Below are 11,761 nucleotides of genomic sequence, written 5' to 3' on the forward strand. Positions count from 1 at the left end.
ACAAAAAAGAAAAAACAACCATTCAACAACACACAAGACCAATGGGACTTCATTGTGGGTGTGGTATGTTAATATATATAGACCCTGTCTACAGTATTCTTCACATTTGCTTGATTCTTCTCGTGACCATGGATCTGCGCTGGAAGAGTTTTCACTTCAACTTGGATTTGGACATCGCGATGGCTCAGGCGTATGCAGTTGCTTGCCATGAACAAAGGAAGAGAGAGAGGCAGCGAAGACGGCGGCGTGTGACGCCTCTGGCTAATACGTCCAAGAGTGGACCCTCTGGATCGCGGATCCGGAGCCCCTGGGCCGAGCACACCTGGTGAAGACCGACCCCTGTACAGGGATCGTTAGGGGCAGGACCGCAGGGGGCGGAACCGCGACAGCCGGAGCCAGCAGGGACGACTCGGAGGACTGGCAGACAGAGCAGGAGTAGCGAGGTGGAGGGCAGAAGGAAATGGCTGGAAGCCTACAGGAAAGGTACAGCGAGGACCACAGGAAGGAGACAGGCAGACAGACACGGAGCAGGAACAGGGCAGACAAAGGAACAGTAAGGATAGGCAGGGTACACAGAAGAAGGTAGGGCCGATGGGTGCTGCAAGTCACAAACAATCATCAGGCGCCCTCAGAATAGAGCGGACGCCTGATATATGCGGAGACCGGAAGTGCGCCCTACAGACCCTCCCCTAGCGACGCCCCCTGCCAACGGAAGAGGCCGGGGGAACGCGCGTGCGCGGCCTAAGGCCGTCGCGGTTACCCGCAGCAGAGCGGCAAGCAGCGCGGAGGAACGCGCGAACCGGGGGGCGCAGGTGAGAGGAAGCTGCGGCGGGCACCGCCGCTAAAGGGGCATCGGCGGGCACGACCGCCGATGTCACAGTACCCCCTCCCATATGCCCTCTCCTTCTGAGGTTGGTTAGAAATCTTTTCATGATAAGGGGGGCATCGACATTCTCTCGGGGCTCCCAGGACCTCTCCTCTGGGCCAAAACCCTTCCAGTCGATAAGAAAAAGAGTCTTACCTTTGACCCTTTTCATAGCCAGGATGTCCTTTACTTCAAAGACATTGTCAGAACAAATTGGCGAGGGAGGGGACATGGAGGTTGGTTGGAACCGATTCAAGACCACAGGTTTAAGGAGCGAGATATGGAAGGCGTTAGGGACCCGGAGTGACGCCGGCAACCCCAATTTGTAGGCTACCCTGTTAATGCGCCCAAGTACTTCAAAAGGCCCGATGTACCGAGGACTTAATTTGTAAGCAGGGACTTTCAGGCGGATATGTTTGGTAGAAAGCCAGACTTTGTCCCCGGACTGGTACGGGGGTAGATCCCTTCGTCTTTTGTCCGCGTGTTTCTTAATTTGGACGTTGGCTAGCTCGAGCGCCTCTCTGGTCTCCTTCCAGATTTGCGAAAACTCCTTGGCGAGAGTGTCTGCTGCAGGAACTCCAGACGATGCGGAAAAGGGCAATGGAACCCCAGGATTTAGCCCAGTTACCACAAAGAACGGTGTCTTGGACGTTGATTCGCTGGAATGATTATTATGAGCGAATTCCGCCCAAGGTAGAAGAGAGACCCAATTATCCTGATGGGCGTTAGAAAAGTGGCGTAGGTAGGTGGTCAGAATTTGGTTAATCCGTTCCACTTGGCCGTTGGTTTGAGGATGATACGCTGAAGAGAAGTCGAGAGACGTGCCCAGGAGCCGACAGAGGGCCCTCCAGAATCGGGAAGTAAACTGGACCCCTCGATCGGTCACGATTCGCAGAGGGAGACCATGTAGCCTGAACACGTGGTGGATAAAGATTTCGGCCAACTTTGTGGCAGATGGCAGTCCGACCAAGGGAATAAAGTGGGCCATCTTGGAAAAGCGGTCAGCGACGACTAAGATGGTAGTACACCCAGCCGAGCGAGGCAGATCAGTCACGAAATCCATGGCGATTTGCTGCCAAGGAGCCTCTGGGACAGGCAACGGATGAAGGAGGCCGGAGGGGAGAGTCCTTGGAACCTTGTTCTGAGCACAAGACCTGCAGGAGGCTACAAAGTCCTTTGCATCCTGGTGGAGAGAGGACCACCAGTAATACCGGGAAAGAAGCAAAAGAGTCTTCTTAATCCCAACGTGCCCAGCAACCTTGGAAGAATGTCCCCAGCGCAGTACTTCCAGGCGTTTGTTTGGAGGGACGAAGGTCTTGCCAGGCGGAGGGTTAGAGAAACTCACGGGGGCCACGGAGATAACCTTAGCCGGCTCGATGATATATGATGGATCCTCCTCCCTCTCCGGAGGCTGCAAAGACCTGGAAAGCGCATCGGCTTTGATGTTCTTACTGCCGGGCCGGAAGTGGAGCTTAAACTCAAAACGGGAAAAATACAGAGCCCACCTGGCTTGTCTGGAGTTGAGTCTCTGGGCAGATTGCAGGTAGGCCAGGTTCTTGTGGTCCGTGAGGATAGTAAAGGGGTGCACTGCCCCCTCGAGCAGATATCGCCATTCCTCCAGCGCCATTTTAATGGCCAATAATTCCCGGTCCCCAATGGAGTAGTTGCACTCCGCCGGAGAAAAGGATTTGGAGAAGAACCCGCAGGGGACAAGACGTCCAGATGGAGCCTGTTGGGAGAGAACTGCCCCAGCTCCAGTGGAGGAGGCATCAACCTCCAGAATGAAGGGCCTACTGGCCACTGGACGGTGTAAAATCGGAGCAGAAGCAAACGAGCGTTTCAGGGCAAGAAAGGCGTCCTCGGCTTCAGAGGGCCAGACGTTAGGCTTCGTCCCCTTACGGGTCAGGACCGTAATGGGCTTGGTGACTGTAGAGAAGTGGGGTATAAACTGCCGGTAATAATTAGCGAAGCCGAGGAAACGCTGGATGGCCTTTATGCCAACCGGACGAGGCCACTGGAGTACCGCGGACAGCTTGTCCGGATCCATCTTAAGACCGGAATCCGTGATGATATACCCCAAGAAGGGTAACGCTGTTTGCTCGAAGAGGCACTTCTCGATCTTGGCGTAAAGACGATTTTCTCGAAGGCGCTGCAGGACCATGCGTACACTTCTCCGATGGGAGGAGAGGTCGGTCGAGAAAATGAGGATATCGTCCAAATACACCACCACGCAGGAATAGAGTAGGTCTCGGAACACCTCATTTACGAATTCCTGAAACACCGCTGGAGCATTGCAGAGACCGAACGGCATGACCAAGTATTCATAATGGCCGTCCCGGGTATTGAAGGCCGTCTTCCACTCGTCCCCCGCTCGGATTCGGATTAAGTTGTAAGCTCCCCGCAGATCCAACTTCGTGAAGATTCTGGCCCCCCTCAGCCGGTCGAAGAGTTCAGGAATCAGCGGGAGCGGGTACCGGTTTTTAACCGTGATGTTGTTCAGGCCCCGGTAGTCAATACAGGGTCGCAGGGACCCATCTTTCTTCCGGACGAAGAAGAAACCTGCGCCCGCAGGGGACGAGGACTTCCGGATGAACCCCTTGGCCAGATTTTCCTGTATATATTCCGACATAGCCGAGGTCTCTGCTGGGGACAAAGGATAAGTTCTCCCTCTGGGAGGAGTGGCACCAGGAACTAGGTCGATAGGGCAGTCATAGGAGCGATGAGGGGGTAAGGAATCCGCCTCCTTCTTGCTGAACACGTCGGCAAACGTGTGATAGGGTGCGGGTAAGCCCGGGAGGTCGGCAGGCTTCAAGCATGGACGAGGACGCGTGAGGGCCCGTAGGCAGTGCTCCTGGCAGGAGTGCCCCCAACGGAGAACTTCCCCAGAGCGCCAGTCAATCACAGGCTCGTGCCGTCTGAGCCAGGGCAGTCCTAGGAGAACAGCATGGGCTAGTTGTGGCAGGACATAAAAGGCTATCTTTTCGAGGTGGAGAGCTCCGATTTGAAGATCTACTTCGACGGTAATCATGGTGATGAGTCCGGGTAAAGGTTTACCATCAACGGAGGAAATAGCGCGAGGGTTCTTCAATACCAACACCGGAATCTGGAGTTTGTCAACCTCCTCCTGGCGGATGAAATTACCGGCAGCACCCGAGTCCACATACGCCTCCACAGACCCACGCCCCCGACCTGTAATTAGCAAAGCTGAAAGAGTAAGGGGAAGAGAGGAATTTTGATCACCTAGGGGGTCCTCTCTTACCTGACCTAGGTGGAGGCATTTCCCGACCTCTCTGGCTTCTCTGGACAGGAACGCACAAAATGGTTGGCCCCTCCACAGTACAGGCAGAGGCCCTTGGTCATCCTCTCCCTGCGGCGTTGCTCGGACAGTCTGACACGATCAACCTGCATAGGCTCAGGAGCGGCGCTAACAGGAGATACAGGGAAACGGGGGACAGGAGCCTGATACAGCCTAAAGGACCTTCTCTCTCCGACTGCCTCTCGAGCGCGCTCCTGAAAGCGTAGGTCTATGCGAGTGGCCAGCGAAATAAGGTCCTCCAGAGTGGTGGGGGTGTCTCGCCCGGCAAGCTCATCCTTGATCTTACTGGAGAGGCCTCTCCAAAAGGCTCCCACAAGAGCCTCATTGTTCCACCCTAACTCAGAAGAGAGGGTCCGGAAGCGGATGGCGTATTGCCCCACTGTGAGGGAACCCTGGCGGAGGTTAAAAAGGGCCTCAGTGGAGGATGCTAAGCGACCCGGTTCATCGAATACCTTGCGAAAGGTTTCTAAGAAGGTCTGTAAATTTAGCACTACGGGGTCATCTCTCTCCCACAAGGGGTTCACCCAGGACAGGGCCTCACCCTCAAGATGGGACACAACGAACGCCACCTTGGCGCGGTCAGTAGGGTACTGAAGGGGGGCAAGCTCAAAATGTAGCCTGCATTGATTTAAAAAACCCCGGCATAACTTGGGATCTCCGCTGTACCTGGGGGGTTTACCCAGACGGGGAGCCGGAGTAGAGGCTACATCCGGGGAGGAAGTTGCAGAGGCAGCAGAGGATTGCAGGGCCAGCAATCGGTCATCCACGGATGCCATGTAACCCAAGATGTGGGATTGGGCGTCGCGCTGCTGCGCGAGCTCCTGTTGAAGGCTGACTAAGAGAGGAGCGTGCCCGGGGTCAGAGGTCTGCAGGGCGGACAACCGGGTGTCCATAGACTTCATAAAGGACATTATCCGGTTCTGATTTTCACGAAGGAAAAGCAATTCCTTTTGTGTGGCGGCTGCGGCACCGGCGGGATCCATGGCCTGATGATACTGTGACGCCTCTGGCTAATACGTCCAAGAGTGGACCCTCTGGATCGCGGATCCGGAGCCCCTGGGCCGAGCACACCTGGTGAAGACCGACCCCTGTACAGGGATCGTTAGGGGCAGGACCGCAGGGGGCGGAACCGCGACAGCCGGAGCCAGCAGGGACGACTCGGAGGACTGGCAGACAGAGCAGGAGTAGCGAGGTGGAGGGCAGAAGGAAATGGCTGGAAGCCTACAGGAAAGGTACAGCGAGGACCACAGGAAGGAGACAGGCAGACAGACACGGAGCAGGAACAGGGCAGACAAAGGAACAGTAAGGATAGGCAGGGTACACAGAAGAAGGTAGGGCCGATGGGTGCTGCAAGTCACAAACAATCATCAGGCGCCCTCAGAATAGAGCGGACGCCTGATATATGCGGAGACCGGAAGTGCGCCCTACAGACCCTCCCCTAGCGACGCCCCCTGCCAACGGAAGAGGCCGGGGGAACGCGCGTGCGCGGCCTAAGGCCGTCGCGGTTACCCGCAGCAGAGCGGCAAGCAGCGCGGAGGAACGCGCGAACCGGGGGGCGCAGGTGAGAGGAAGCTGCGGCGGGCACCGCCGCTAAAGGGGCATCGGCGGGCACGACCGCCGATGTCACACGGCGTATGTGGATACATCCGATTGTTGAACTCCGGGAGAGCCGTGGGGCATACCACACCCTCTACAGCGAGCTACGTGCAAACCCGGAGAAATTTACTGATTATATCCGGATGTCCCACGAAAGTTTCATGGATTTGCTTGCTCGTGTCCAACAATCCATCCGGAGACAGGACACACAGCTCCGTCGTGCGATTCCTCCTGAGGAACGGCTACTGGTGACATTACGGTATGTTTTAAAAACAAAGGGGTGTGGTCTGATGTTTTTTTTTGTAAATTTAGTATTCAAAACCTTGGGTAATTAGTTTTCGTGAATGTACTAATATTTGTTTTTATAGTTTTTAAAAATAATATACATAAATATTAATTTTACTTCTTTGTCTGTTCACAGATTCCTGGCGACTGGAGAAACCCTATCCTCACTACACTTCCAGTACCGTATTGGAATCTCTACCTTGTCTGGAATTGTTGCTGACACCTGCCGGGCTCTCTGGAATGTTCTTTGCCCAGAATTTATGCCCCTGCCCACCGCTGAAAAGTGGATGGAAATTGCTGACAAATTCTGGACAGTATGCAATTTTCCCAACTGTTTGGGAGCTGTTGATGGGAAACACATACGGATCATCAAACCCCAAAGAACGGGATCTGAGTACTATAATTACAAAAAGTACTTTTCAATAGTACTCATTGCAATTGCGGATGCCGGATGTATGTTTGTAGCAGTGGACATTGGAGCATTTGGCCGTGGTAATGACTCGCAGGCTTTTAAAAACTCAGACATGGGCCGGAGGTTGTATGGCAACCAATTTAATTTCCCTATGCCACGGCCTCTTCCTCACACCGAAGCTCCGCCACTGCCCTTTGTAATGGTTGGCGATGAGGCTTTTCAAATGTGCGGAAACTTACTGAAACCCTACTCCAGCCGGGACTTGGACCACACCAAAAAAATTTTTAATTACAGGCTGACCAGGGCCAGAAGAACTGTCGAGTGTGCTTTTGGGATTCTTGTTTCCAGATGGCGAATTCTGGGCACGGCCATTAATCTTAAACTTGAAACAGTCGATGAGGTGGTGAAGGCCTGTGTGGTTCTACATAACTTTGTGATGGCTAAAGAGCACCCGACCTTTGAACTGGACGATGATGCTCCTAACCCATTGCCTGAATTCACTCAGCACACTCTCAGGTCATCCGTTGAAGTTGGCCAAATTGTGCAACTAGTTTAAAACACAGTATGTGATTTTCTCAAAACACAACCCTCAAAACCCAACCCCAATGAAAGTCCATGGGGAATACAAGTCAGCATTGAGTGGATGAATGTAATCTGCTCATGTAATCTGCTCCATTACAAGTTATTACACTAGGCCTTGGAATGACTACACTAGGCCGTGGTATTTCAAATATGAGTATAGTAGGCCTTGGGGCTAGTAGTATAGTAATATGTGAAATACCACGGCCTAGTATAGTCATAACAAGGCCTACTCGATTTTGGCCAACTAGTATCTTGTTTCACAAAAAACAAACGGGTGAAACTTGACAAGTTTCAACAGTTTGAAAATAGATTCTAGTTGGTAAAACTAGAGTTATTACACTAGGCCTTGGAATGACTATACTAGGCCGTGGTATTTCAAATATGAGTATAGTAGGCCTTGGGGCTAGTAGTATAGTAATATGTGAAATACCACGGCCTAGTATAGTCATACCAAGGCCTACTGTAATAACTCGATTTTTAACAACTAGCATCTTGTTTCACAAAAAACAAACTGGTGAAACTAGAAAGAAACTTTTTTAGACAAGTTTCAACAGTTTGTTTTTCATGAAACCAGATTCTATTTGGTAAAACTAGAGTTATTACACTAGGCCTTGGAATGACTATACTAGGCCGTGGTTTTTCAAATATGAGTATAGTAGGCCTTGGGGCTAGTAGTATAGTAATATGTGAAATACCACGGCCTAGTATAGTCATACCAAGGCCTACTGTAATAACTCGATTTTTAACAACTAGCATCTTGTTTCACAAAAAACAAACTGGTGAAACTAGAAAGAAACTTTTTTAGACAAGTTTCAACAGTTTGTTTTTCATGAAACCAGATTCTATTTGGTAAAACTAGAGTTATTACACTAGGCCTTGGAATGACTATACTAGTCCATTTTATTTCACATATGACTATACTAGCCCTTGGGTTGGTTTTTAACATGTATTTACCCATCAGTGTGTGTGAGCGGCGCAAACAACATTAATGAAACTTATTAATGGTGAACCACAAATGTAAATTTATTTTTTATCACAAAAAAAAAACTAAAAATTATTTTTTACGGCGTTTGGGGGCAGATGGTTTCAATTTGGGGGTGTGCAGGGAATATGCAACACTTGCAGTTGAAGACGGTGTTTGAGGGGAAGGGGCAACAAAACTTGTGGGGGAAGGTAGTCCAGTTAAGGGAATTAAACTTGGAACACTTGTAGGAGAGGAAATCTGTTCAGGTACATTAGTTGTAATGGCATGTCGCCGTAGGCTTGTGTGCCTGGACCGACTTTGGCCCAATGCCCGCCTTGATTGATTTCGCCTTGAAGTAGGGGCAAATATGGAATGTAGGTCCCCCGTCTGCTGGTATGGCAGCTGCTGCTGAGGTGGCGGCTGCTGCTGCAGAGGTGGCGGCTGCTGCTGAGGTGGCGGCTGCTGCTGAGGTGGCGGCTGCTGCTGAGGTTGCTGCTGCTGCTGAGGTGGTTGCTGCTGCTGCTGAGGTGGCGGCTGCTGCTGAGGTGGCTGCTGCTGCTGAGGTGGCGGCTGCTGCTGAGGTGGCTGCTGCTGCTGAGGTGGCTGCTGCTGCTGAGGTGGCTGCTGCTGCTCTTCGTTGTCAGTGCTCGTCCTTGCAGGAGGACTGGTGGCGGCAGTGATGGCCCAGGTTTGCAGAGTGGTGGTGGCAGGGCTACTACATGTTGTTGTAGCGGCAGGGCTGTTCCATGTTTGCCTAGTGGTGGCTGAGCTCCACGCATGCATGGGATTGGCGGTGGTGCTCCAGACAGGAGCAGCGCTTGCCATGGTGGTGTCGGTGAAGTGACCAGCTGCACTCAGACTTGTGGTGGTGTAATGGTGGGTGTCCTGGCTTTGAATAGAGGTGTCCGTGCAGTGGTATGCAGCACAAGTCGGTAGTGAGGTGAAGCGAGTCAATGGTGGCACAGGTGGAAAGGACACCACTGACTGCTGACCGTACCGATTATGCTGCATAGCCTGCAAGAAAGCATTGTTGCAGGCCTGCAGCACATTCAGCTGTTGATCAGGACTAAGGTGTTCCGCCATGCCCTTTTCAATCTTACTAAAAAAATGGTGTGCTGGTCTGTTGAGGTCGGCCTCCAGACGGTCAAGGCGCTGTTCTACAGAATTGAAGCGGTGTTCAAAGTGGTTAAAACCACGTTCCATGAGTGCAAAACCGCTTTCAACTCTGTCGGACAGTGACTTGAGGCTGGAATTAAATGTCTCGCTCAAATGCATAAACTCGGGCAAGACATTCCTGTCCAAGGCCCTCTGCCGCTGGCGGGTAGTGCCCGCATAACCAGTGGCAGAGACCTGGGACAGGGGAACACCTGATGGCCCAGCTTCCTGGTCACCAGCTGTGTGTGTGGTTGACCTGCAAGGTGCTTCCTGGCTGTCGGATGGCTGGGACGGGTCAGAGGACGTCCGAGGAAGGACCGCTCCAGGGCCAGGTTGCAGGGTGCTGCTCCAGGTGCTGTGGAAGAAAGGAAAATCATTACTACCATGCCTTTACAAGAAGCATCAGCTGTGGATTAGAAAAACACAGATTAATAAAAATAAAAACCCAAAATGTATAATACTTACGATCTTGTGGCAAGGACCGGTCTTAGGAACTGCAACGCGTGATAGTGACGGTATCTAGTTCTGGTCCTTGACGCAGATCCACTGCGAACCTGGCCCTCAGCACGAACATCACTGTTGAAGCGGTCCTTGATCGAACGCCAACGTGTTCGGACTTTGTCCACTGTTGATAAAAAAAAAACAGTGCCGTCAAGGACAACAGTCACTGCGGCACAATGTAGCAATACAATACTCAAAGCAGTCACTGTAGACCCCGATGACACTGTTGGGTTTCCTGCTAGAATACGCCTAGCACGAAACCCAACAGTGCCGTCAAGGACAACAGTCACTGCGGCACAATACAGAGCAATACAATACTCAAAGCAGTCACTGTAGACCCCGATGACACTGTTGGGTTTCCTGCTAGAATACGCCTAGCACGAAACCCAACAGTGCCGTCAAGGACAACAGTCACTGCGGCACAATACAGAGCAATACAATACTCAAAGCAGTCACTGTAGACCCCGATGAAACTGTTGGGTTTCCTGCTAGAATACGCCTAGCACGAAACCCAACAGTGCCGTCAAGGACAACAGTCACTGCGGCACAATGTAGCAATACAATACTCAAAGCAGTCACTGTAGACCCCGATGACACTGTTGGGTTTCCTGCTAGAATACGCCTAGCACGAAACCCAACAGTGCCATCAAGGACAACAGTCACTGCGGCACAATGTAGCAATACAATACTCAAAGCAGTCACTGTAGACCCCGATGACACTGTTGGGTTTCCTGCTAGAATACGCCTAGCACGAAACCCAACAGTGCCGTCAAGGACAACAGTCACTGCGGCACAATACAGAGCAATACAATACTCAAAGCAGTCACTGTAGACCCCGATGAAACTGTTGGGTTTCCTGCTAGAATACGCCTAGCACGAAACCCAACAGTGCCGTCAAGGACAACAGTCACTGCGGCACAATACAGAGCAATACAATACTCAAAGCAGTCACTGTAGACCCCGATGAAACTGTTGGGTTTCCTGCTAGAATACGCCTAGCACGAAACCCAACAGTGCCGTCAAGGACAACAGTCACTGCGGCACAATGTAGCAATACAATACTCAAAGCAGTCACTGTAGACCCCGATGACACTGTTGGGTTTCCTGCTAGAATACGCCTAGCACGAAACCCAACAGTGCCGTCAAGGACAACAGTCACTGCGGCACAATACAGAGCAATACAATACTCAAAGCAGTCACTGTAGACCCCGATGAAACTGTTGGGTTTCCTGCTAGAATACGCCTAGCACGAAACCCAACAGTGCCGTCAAGGACAACAGTCACTGCGGCACAATACAGAGCAATACAATACTCAAAGCAGTCACTGTAGACCCCGATGAAACTGTTGGGTTTCCTGCTAGAATACGCCTAGCACGAAACCCAACAGTGCCGTCAAGGACAACAGTCACTGCGGCACAATGTAGCAATACAATACTCAAAGCAGTCACTGTAGACCCCGATGACACTGTTGGGTTTCCTGCTAGAATACGCCTAGCACGAAACCCAACAGTGCCGTCAAGGACAACAGTCACTGCGGCACAATACAGAGCAGGGAAATACTCACTAAACGCCTTTTTGGAGGATGCTGTGGCGCTGTCCCAGCCATCCATCAACGCTGCGGCCACCTCATTCCATAGCCGCCGGGTCACCACATTGTCCTTGTACAGCCGGTCACGGCTGTCCCACAACGGTGAACGCTCCTGGACCAGGCTGATGAGCTGCTCATTATCCAGGTAGACGTCTTCATCCCGTTGTGGAACCTAGACAAAACACATTCATTAGAATAATCAAATTTCAATTGAATAAAAAGTTACAAAAAAAGAAACAAAAAAAAGAGTAAAAATAGAAGATAAAAAATAAAGAACATTACAAATCATTTGATACTTACATTCCGTATCACCACCGGGACTTGGCTTCGCTGCTCCTGCTCTTCGCCCTCACTAGTGCCGTCCGCAGATGATGATGACGATGTCTTAAGAAAGTTGAAAAAAACGTAAGAGATTTGGAGAAGCAGCAGATATACTTACCAGATGCACGAAAATAATCACCTCACGGTCTGCTTGCGCCAATTCCTGCCGCGATGGG

This window comes from Dendrobates tinctorius, unplaced genomic scaffold, assembly GCF_039654945.1.
Source record: "Dendrobates tinctorius isolate UK_male_01 unplaced genomic scaffold, ASM3965494v1 ptg000078l, whole genome shotgun sequence".
In the NCBI taxonomy this organism is placed as follows: Eukaryota; Metazoa; Chordata; class Amphibia; order Anura; family Dendrobatidae; genus Dendrobates; species Dendrobates tinctorius.